Source organism: Peromyscus californicus, unplaced genomic scaffold, assembly GCF_007827085.1.
Source record: "Peromyscus californicus insignis strain IS unplaced genomic scaffold, ASM782708v3 Scaffold_1__1_contigs__length_55948999, whole genome shotgun sequence".
NCBI lineage: Eukaryota > Metazoa > Chordata > Mammalia > Rodentia > Cricetidae > Peromyscus > Peromyscus californicus.
In genome coordinates, this window is record NW_026294492.1 from 13,022,146 (window position 1) to 13,031,743 (window position 9,598).

The following is a 9,598-nucleotide window of genomic DNA, read 5'->3' on the forward strand; positions in this document are numbered from 1 at the left end:
TTTCATGTGATATCCAGCCCAGGCAGGACCTGAAACAAGTGTTCTGTGAACATACCAATTGCTCCATCTCCAAGAGAAGTCCGTAGGCCCCTCCTCTTACCTTCATGCAGACAATCTGACATGCTCCATGACAGATTGTTTTTAGAAAATTTTCCATTCGCCTGTTTTGATAGGGAAGGTTACAGGTCTTCAGCTGTCATTCATGCGTTGACAAGGCTCTGCCAGACTCCTCCCTGTCAGTCACCTCCCACAGTCAGGGACATTTATCTGTCTGGATTTTTGAAAGGTTACAGAGACCAATAATAGGAAATGTCTGATTGCTTCAGTCCTGGAGAGAGCTGTGTATATTGCAGTTAATATTTGAGGGCATGGCAGAGTGTAACCCATGGAGGTCCCCAGTGATCTTAAGAAGCTGTTCAAGTAGATGAAAATGGAAAGTTTATAAGCCTGAGTTCAATGTAACACGGACTTTCAGATGACAAGGAGGATGTACTTAGTTATGAGGTCAGGGATTAGTGACTCCTGCCTCATCTTGACCTTTAGAGGGTTACGAATAAAGAATCCGACTGTCCCCAACTCAGTTTATGAAATGAGAGGCTTATCCTGGATAATTGAAATCCCAGTCAGATCTGATGTCCTGATTTTTTCAGATTTTTCAGGAAGAAAGAAGTACCTCTGTGCTCTCTGGACTGGCAGAGGTGGGCAGGCTGAGGATACGGGTATTGGCAGATATTGGATGTTCGGCAGGTACATATTGGTGCTGGATCTTTGGACAAGTTCCAAGAGAACCAATCTCAGCACACACAACTCTACCCAGAAATGCTGGGACAAAAGACTTTCTCCACAACCTGAGTCCTGCAACTGATCAGACAAAAGCAACTTGTGACAGTTTGTCACCTCGTGAACGTGAAGGCAGCCACTGCCTTCTGGGCAAGCTGCCATCAGGCATTGGGAAGCTGTTCTGTGCATAGTTCTGGGGGGAGTTGATGACTTGTTTTCCCCAAAGAAAGCCTGGGGCAGTAGAAGGATAAGAGGACCATCCAAGGAGCAGGAGCAGATCTACCTATCTATCATCTATCTATCTATCTATCTATCTATCTATCTATCTATCTATCTATCTATCTATCTTTCTATCATCTATCTATCTATCTATCTATCTATCTATCTATCTATCATCTATCTATCTATCTATCTATCTATCTATCTATCTATCTATCTATCTATCTATCTCTATTTGATGGAGGGTCTCATGTAGCCCAGGCTAGCCTGAAACTTGTTTTGTAGCCAAAGATGATCTTTCTCAACTCATCTCTGTTCCTGTGTCTCCTGGGTGCTAGGATTTGAAAGCAGGAACAGAATTTTTGGATACAAGTTATGGAATGGATGTTTGTATCTTCTAAAAATTAATAGAATAAAATCCTAACTTCCAATGGAAGTATTTATCCCTTTCTTTCATGCATCTTACAGCTGGGCAGAATGTCTGCGGGCTCTGAGTGCAGTGCCACTCTAGAGTCCTTTGGGAAGGTTGGCAGCTCCTTCTTCCCTGCTGTATTGCCTACTCATTCCACCTGCTAATCTGGTTTTACCTTCCATGATGTTTACCGACAGATATCAGTGGCACTTCTTTCTTCTGTTTTCAACTTTTCATTTGTTATTTTCTTCTTTTTTAATAAATGGTAAGATATCAGAAAGAAGGGAATAAATCTCTATGAATTTATTTCACATTCAGACAGCTCTGTAAAATTCTTTTACGTTTCTTCTTCCAATGAGTAAATACTTTCCAAAGGACTTATGAGACAAATACATGGATCCATAGTTTGCTGTTTATGGAGGTGAGGCCTCATTCTCTGAACACATCGTGGGCTACCAACATGGTTCTAGTCTGATTAAGCAAATTAAATATACACATTGCTGTGTTCATAACACTGGCCATTCATTGAGGGCAGGGAGGACTTGGAATTCACCACTGGGTCTCTGATTTTTGGAAGAAACCCAGCACAGACTACTTCTTATACACAGAGCAGCCATAAGGATTGGAGGTCTTTTGGTTCCATTTTAGAACTGGATTGTCAAGTAGCTATTGTCTTTCTCCTCAGCCCCCCACCCCCATGGCAGACCATCTTCATTAATGTTCAGCATGCACTAACTTAGAAAAAAAAATCTCTTAAAGCAGTACATTTCCCCAATCTTAATTTTCTCACAAACAATGAGCCCATGTTCCTTAGTGGCTAACTCCTTTCCTGTACCATAAGTTTTAGAAAGTCCAAGTTATCCAGACATTAACTGATTAGTTACATAGGCAAGGGAACTGATTCTTGATCCTAGAGATACAAAACTATAGTTTTTATAGATGTAATTTCTAATGTTTTATACATGTCTGCATGTTTCCCAAAGGAGTGCTTGATATATGTGTGTGTGTATATATATATATAGATATCTATCTATCTATCTATCTATCTATCTATCTATCTATATATATATATCTCACGTCAATGATTATGTATGTAGTTACTAGCACAATGTAAAATTCCTAAAAAAAAAATCAAACATGAATTTGAACAGTATTCAGAAGTCACAAATAGAGGCTGGAGAGATGGCTCAGCAGGTAGGAACACTGGCTACTCTTCCCAAAGGTTCTGAGTTCAATTCTCAGCAGCCACATGGTAGATCACAAGCATCTATCATGTGGTCTGATGCTCTCTTCTGGTGTGCAGATGTACATGTAGATGAAACACCTATACACATAAAAATAAATAAACAAATATTTCAGAAGTCACAGTAATACAGTTACCTGCTCACTTCTCTCAGGTACCTTTTTTTCTTCTTTCTGGAATTGCCAAAGCCAACAAGAGCTCTCGTGCATACCTTATGTGTCATATGACTATATGTCATGGTTGTGACGTAAGAAATAAAGGCTTATTACCCCATTGTTTGTATTCCGGAATAGCTTCCAGAATGCAAGGTGACTGAGTGAAAGATCTGGAGGACTCTGAAGGGACTGCACAGTGATACACCAGGCATTAAGTAATCTGAAGGAATCTGGTCAAGATCCACTTAACTTTGAACCAAGTCCAAGCAAGCACACCTGCTTCTGAATGCTCCTTTTATGGAGATTATTTTCTAAATGTGAATGAAAGAGCCCAGCATGCTGGTATTTTAGGTGTTAGACATGAGATCCAATGGACATTACAGGTAGAAAGATACCATTGTAACATAACATTCATACTGTCCAGTGGAAAGGGAATGGGTTTTCAGACCACTTAAGGAAATTTCTCAGTTACTTTGAACTCTTCACAATGAATACGTTTGAAGAACCTACTTGCTAAAAAGAGTGTGAGAAGAATTTTAGAGGTCATAGATATGTTTACAGCTTAGGTTATAGAGATGGTTCCGAAGACTCTTTAGACTCATCTTTAGACTCGTCAGGTTGACTCTATTAATTGGGCATAGCCTTTGGTGCCTCAATACTACTTCTATAAAATGTTTTAAAAGAGAGGTATTTATAATTGACCACATTAAACCCGAGTGTTGTGATTTCATTTTACACGCTATACTTAATAGAAACATTTTCTGTGAGAGGGGAAAGGTGGCACATCTTTCTTTGGAATGTGCTTGTAACCGAACTGTCCCGGGGATATCGCTGTGGGCTCTTAAATATTGCAATGCACCATAGTGTACTTTCTTGCAATGAACAGCACAAACATTTGCATTTTAATGTGCACTATGGATCTCAGTTAAAGATCTCTCGAGTCTGTTTAAAGACCGTTTCCTTCTTGCATTACAACCTCTTTGGAAATACCAATGTTACAGCTGTGATAACCTTGCAAGGACTGAGAGTGGATAATCACAGGGACTTAATTACAGACAATGACAAGGTACTCAGAGCAACCCAGCATGGAACTGAGGAGGGGCAGGAGATGTCTGATGTCAGAATTGGCTGCGCTGATGGGAGGAAGGGAAGAACAATGACTTGGGGTTTAAGTTTTCTTTTTAATTTTGGAAAGATTCGCCTTTTGTATGAATCAATAAACTAATCCCTCAAGAAACCACTAATGAAATAAAACTATATACAGGCAACCAAAACCCAAACCAAAACCAAACAAAAAACTCACAGAAGATATAAAACAACAGGAATGTGGTTGGTAGATTTAAACCGGACTATACTGATAGATGTGAAATCTATTTATCTATCTATCTATCTATCTATCTATCTATCTATCTATCTATCTTTCTACATATCCATCCATCCATCTATCTACCATCTATCCATCCATCTATCATCTACCTAACTTTCTTTCTTTCTTTCTTTCTTTCTTTCTTTCTTTCTTTCTTTCTTTCTTTCCATCCATCTACCATCTATCTGTCTATCCATCTATCATCTATCTATCTATCTATCTATCTATCTATCTATCTATCTATCTATCTATCCATCTATGTATCTATCAATCTATCTATAAAACCTGACTATACCGATATATGTATATATTTATACATTAAGTATAAATGTTAGAATACTCTAATTTTGAAAGATTGGCAGAATGCATAATAAAAACAAGACTTCTGGACCCAAGTTTTTCCTCCCTTCCCTCTCCCCTCCCTTCCCTCTCCCTTCCCTTCCCTCTCCCCTACCTCCTCTCTCCTCACATCCACTCCTCCTCCATTTCCCTTCAGAAAAGGGCAGGCCTCTCGGGGATATCAGCCCAACATGGCATATCAAGTTGCAATAAGACTAGGCACATCCCCCATATTAAAGCTGGACAAGGCAACCCAGTAGGAGGAAAAGGGTCTTAAGAGCAGGCAAAAGAACCAGAGACAGCCCCTGCTCCCACTGTTAGGAGTCCCACAAGAAGACCAAGCTACGCAACCATAACATCTGAGTCAAACCCATACAGGCTGCCTGGTTGTCAGTTCAGTCTCTGTGAGCCCCCGTGAGGCCAGGTTAGTTGATTCTGTGGGTTTTCTTGTGATGCCCTTGACCCGACTCCTGCAACACTTCCTCCTCTTCTTCAGAAGGATTCCCCGTGCTCCAGCTAATGTTTGGTTGTAGGTCTCTGCATCTATTTGCATCAGTTGGAAACTGCAGTCCATATGCAATATATGGGAAAATAAAATATCTGTACTCTGGCAAACTGGAAAACCTAAGAAAACAAACAAACAAAAATCTAAGTGATGAAAGACGACTTCTATTGAGAAATCAAAAACGAAGTGGATGGCCGTGGTCCTACAAACAGGAATGACAACTTGCCATCTCTTTTTAAATTAAAGTTTAATGACTCATTCGCTATGTAACTATGGATGGCATTTAATGTCTGTCTTTGCATGTGATTAAATTTTATCCTTGCTCGTGAATGCTCACAAACAACCGAAACCAAATCAAACCAAACCCAAGACCTTTGGGTTCAGCCTCAGCCTGTAAAGTGCTTGAAATACAACATTTCCAACCTCACAAACGAGCAGTAGAGCTAAGCAAAGTGAAAATTTTTGGCATTTCTTGAATTTCTCAGAGAACCAAGATTGCAACCCACCCCTTCAGAGTCTGGCGAGGTGGTGGTCTCCTGCAGTTGGGACATGCACAGGAGCAGGAACCAAGGTATCAGGAACTGGCTGGAAGGAATAAATGATCATTGCGGTCAGTTTCTGAAGCACAGTGTGTATTAGTTCGACACTGAGACACCCACTCCAAGATGTCCCATTTTAGGTGACAGATGCTAGTAAAGAAGGTAGTGGAGATATAGAACTCTGTGGCTTGGAGTCAGTCTCCCTCTGGACTCTAGGACTTCCAGGACTCATTGTTTATGGAAGAATTTATGCTCTCCACAGCAGAATGACAGTTTAATTAATTTCAGCCCACAGTAAAAAGTTCTTTGAAAGGACTGGTCCTGATGTTGGAAATTCCTGCCCAAGTCGCTCCTGAATCAGAATGTGGACTTTGCTGCCCTCTGCTGTTGGATTGAGGCAATGCCCCATCTGGAAAGGATGCGTGCCTCTCTTCTTGTGTGATGCAGCTATGGATACTCTTACCACTCACTGCTCGAAGAGGAATTTCTGCAAACTTCCAGGGAATTTAAAGGTTTTTTAGCACGGCGTTTTGCATATTACAAGTGTATAGTCCCAACCTGAACCCATAATATTTAGTGTTACGGCACGAAACTCGTGTGTAGGATACTGGGGGGTGCTTAGCTTTTAGTGTTTTGTCTTAACTTTCTCTGGGCTGAAAGCTACCAGTGCCCTATTAATTTCAGCAGAGACAAGGGATTCCCTCATCACCTTGCACTCACAATTCAGTCCCTCTCAGGAAAACACCTGACCCAAATTGTCAATAGTGCCAAGGTTGGGGAATTCAGATTGCTGTTTATCATGCCTATGTTTTATGTATCTATTTTGTCACTGTGCATGGCATAAAGCAAGGAAACTATACATCTATGATTATTATTCTGGTGATTCCAGGCAGTGGAAGACACGTTCTGTTTTTATCACGATAGCCATTTCTCACTTTTCCTTGGTAACGGAGACCGTTATTCACAAGGCGTTATGTTCATGTCTTATTTTTCTTTCAATATAAGGATGGTCATATTGCATAATTTTAGTTAATGAATTGTCTCCCAGCAGAGCTTCTCTTTTCCCTGAAGAAAAAGAAAACACCAAAATAAAACAGGCTTTTTCCTCCCATGTCCTTGTCTCGTCTGCAATCCTGACACAGTTGCTGGACCTAAAGCAACCGCCTTGAAGATGTTCAGTTAAAAATCCACATGGTATGTGGTGGTATGGGGGAGGGAAAGATGTGTGTATCCGGCCCGCCCCCCTACCTGAGAGGGCGAGAGAAATGGCCCGGGTTCGAGAGAGTTGGAGAACTAGCCCTGCCACACCCCAGCTGCAACACACAAGAGAGCGAGCCCCGCAGACTGCCAGGGCACCATACTAGAGCTAACCCTGTTGTCAGGGGCACAGATGAGCCAGCCCTGAGGGCATGAGATCTGGAGCGCCGACACCCCGCCCACCCTCATATGCCCCTCCAGCAATCGCGAGAGAGGGCCCTGCAAGTCCCCTAGGCAAGAGAGTGGAGCTGACCTTGGTGGTGTGAGTGTGAGTGAGCCGGACCAAGGGCACGAGAGCAGAAGATCTGGCCCAGCTCCTTGCTGCGGGCTGTGTTGGGTAAACCCAGCTGCCACCCAGGACCGGAGCTATGAGTTGGCCCACCCCAACAACCACCTCATCTGTGAACCATTAGAGCATGAGATGGGGATGAAGCTACAGGTCCAAAACTGCAGGATCTAAACACACACACACACACACACACACACACACACACACACACACACACACACACACACAGGAGGAGCCCCAGTGAGAGCCCATTATTGATGGTGTAGCGATGGCCAGAGGTCTTGACCCAGAACAATGACTCAGGGCAAATGAAGATGAATGGACTAAAGGGTGTAGTGTGTGACTCATCAGGCCACACACCACAGCTTCCCCTCCCACTCACCCCTTTGTTTTATGTGTTTGGTTTGGTTTTGGGTTTTCTTTTAAATTTTGTTTTGTTTTGAGGGGAGGAGGTTGTAAGGGCAGTGGGTGGATGCAGGAAGACGGGGAGACAGGTGGGATCAGGATACATGATGTGAAATCCTCCGCAAGGAATTAATAAAAGTTAAAAAAAAAAGTCCACATGGTAGAGTCGATAGTACAGAAGGAAAAAAGAAACCCAGGGAAAGAGAGAGGCTCCATTTCTTGCGATGTGATGGACCAGATACACACACCATCCTTCACCCGTAAAGAACTGTTGAATCCTACCAAATATGTTATAAAGGACCTTTCCTCTAAGCCATCTCTCAATTTTGCAAGATGGCAAGGAAACCCCCAACTAAATGAACTGTACGAATGCTTGTTTTAGATTTTGAGATTTTGTTTCAGGGGGACCTGTCAAACTCCGCTGCTATAGACTTTCAATTTGATGGTTGGGCGTGGTTCAGGAGAGGAGAAAAAAAAAAACCCAAACCGGTCCAATCCAGTAAACCACTAGGAAGTAAATCACTGTATTCCTTTTCTTATTGCTGTGATAACATACCTGAAAAAAAGCAAGTGAAAGAAGGTTTATTGGGGCTCACAGTTTGAGGGTACAGTCCATCACGGTGAGGAAGTGATGGTGGAGAGCGTATGAGGGGCCAGTCACATTGCCCTTGCAGTCAGGGAGCAGAGAGATGAACAGTCACTTTGTGCTTTCGTTCAGGTCGGAGTTCCAATCTGTGTGGGTGATGCAGCCAATCTTCAGAGTGACTCTGCTCTCTTCAGCATTTCCGGAAACACTCCCCCAGACACGCTCAGAGACGTGTTTCCATAATGACTCTAAATGCAGTCAAGTTGACCATGACCATCACACCCAGCACATGGAGACCTCAATGACTATGTTTTTTTATGACAAAGTAATAAACCCATTTGTAACATGAGAGGAACAGTGAAAAACTTACCTTCACATACTACTACTATCACTGAAGGGAATTTTTGTTTAACCGAATCATTGGTCGTCAGAAACCAGCTTTCTGCAGCACATGAATCTGTGATCCCTCGTTGATGGTGCTCCAGATAAATGGCAGCAAGCACGCACACACATCTCCCCTGAACTTCACCACAAGTCTTGAGGAATTCCCACAGATGACATCGCAAAAGAGTGTAAACTTGTGGTCCGAGGGGGAAGAGCACCGTGTTTGATGACTAAGAGCTACCGTCATGGACAGACACAAGGGGAACTCAGAACTGATGAAAAAAAAAATCAGTCCCAAAGTAACAAGGAAGAAAGAACCGCAAGAGTGACCAAAACAACGGAGAAGTTTAAGTGTGGGGAGCAAAAGTGGCTTTAAAAAATATGAATGGAGGCCGGGCGGTGGTGGCGCACGCCTGTAATCCCAGCACTCGGGAGGCAGAGCCAGGCGGATCTCTGTGAGTTCGAGGCCAGCCTGGGCTACAGAGTGAGTTCCAGGAAAGGCACAAAGCTACACAGAGAAACCCTGTCTCGAAAAACCAAAAAAAAAAAAAAAAAGCATCTCTACCCCGAGAGTTGAGAGTCTATCCAGATAACAATACTATAAACAATTCTCTGCCAATCTAGACCCACGGCCAAAGTTCCTCAATGGGCACAGTTTTAAAATTCATATGAGAATAAATATAGGATTCGATGAGATAAATGTTTTACAACTTGACTTATCAGTGATCTATTATAGACAAATATTTTCAGTTTCCATTAGTGCTATACAGGGATTGATAAAAATCAAATGCATATTCAGTGACTGCTTTGTGCACATTTCTTTGTGCATTTTGTCAAGTTATCTGACATCCTAGAAATGTCAAGGAGATTCCTCTGACATGTTTTGACATACAGTGTCAAACGCTTCTCTGGGAAATTGTCCCAATTCACACTCCTTCACCACTTACTGGAAACAGACATTTCTAGTATTTTTCCTTCTCCCAGATGATAACAAATTATATCTCGTGTTTAATCACATTTCTCGCCTTGGTAATTGGGGGTGTAGCATCTTCCCACTCTACTTATAGGTTTTTCTTCTTCTTCTTCTTTTTTTTTTTTTGGTTTTTTTCGAGACAGGGT

At 42.1% G+C, this 9,598-nt stretch overlaps 1 protein-coding gene across 1 annotated transcript in view; it reads left to right on the forward strand.

The window, feature by feature from the left end:
* Positions 1 to 4,565, forward strand: part of LOC128115349 (zinc finger protein 431-like) — a 96,711-nt gene extending 92,146 nt beyond the window's left edge. Inside the window, exon 12 of the mRNA XM_052745916.1 lies at positions 651 to 4,565. The gene's annotated coding sequence lies outside the window, so the exon portion shown is untranslated. The remainder of the gene's footprint in view (positions 1 to 650) is intronic.
* Positions 4,566 to 9,598: the final 5,033 nt, after the last annotated feature.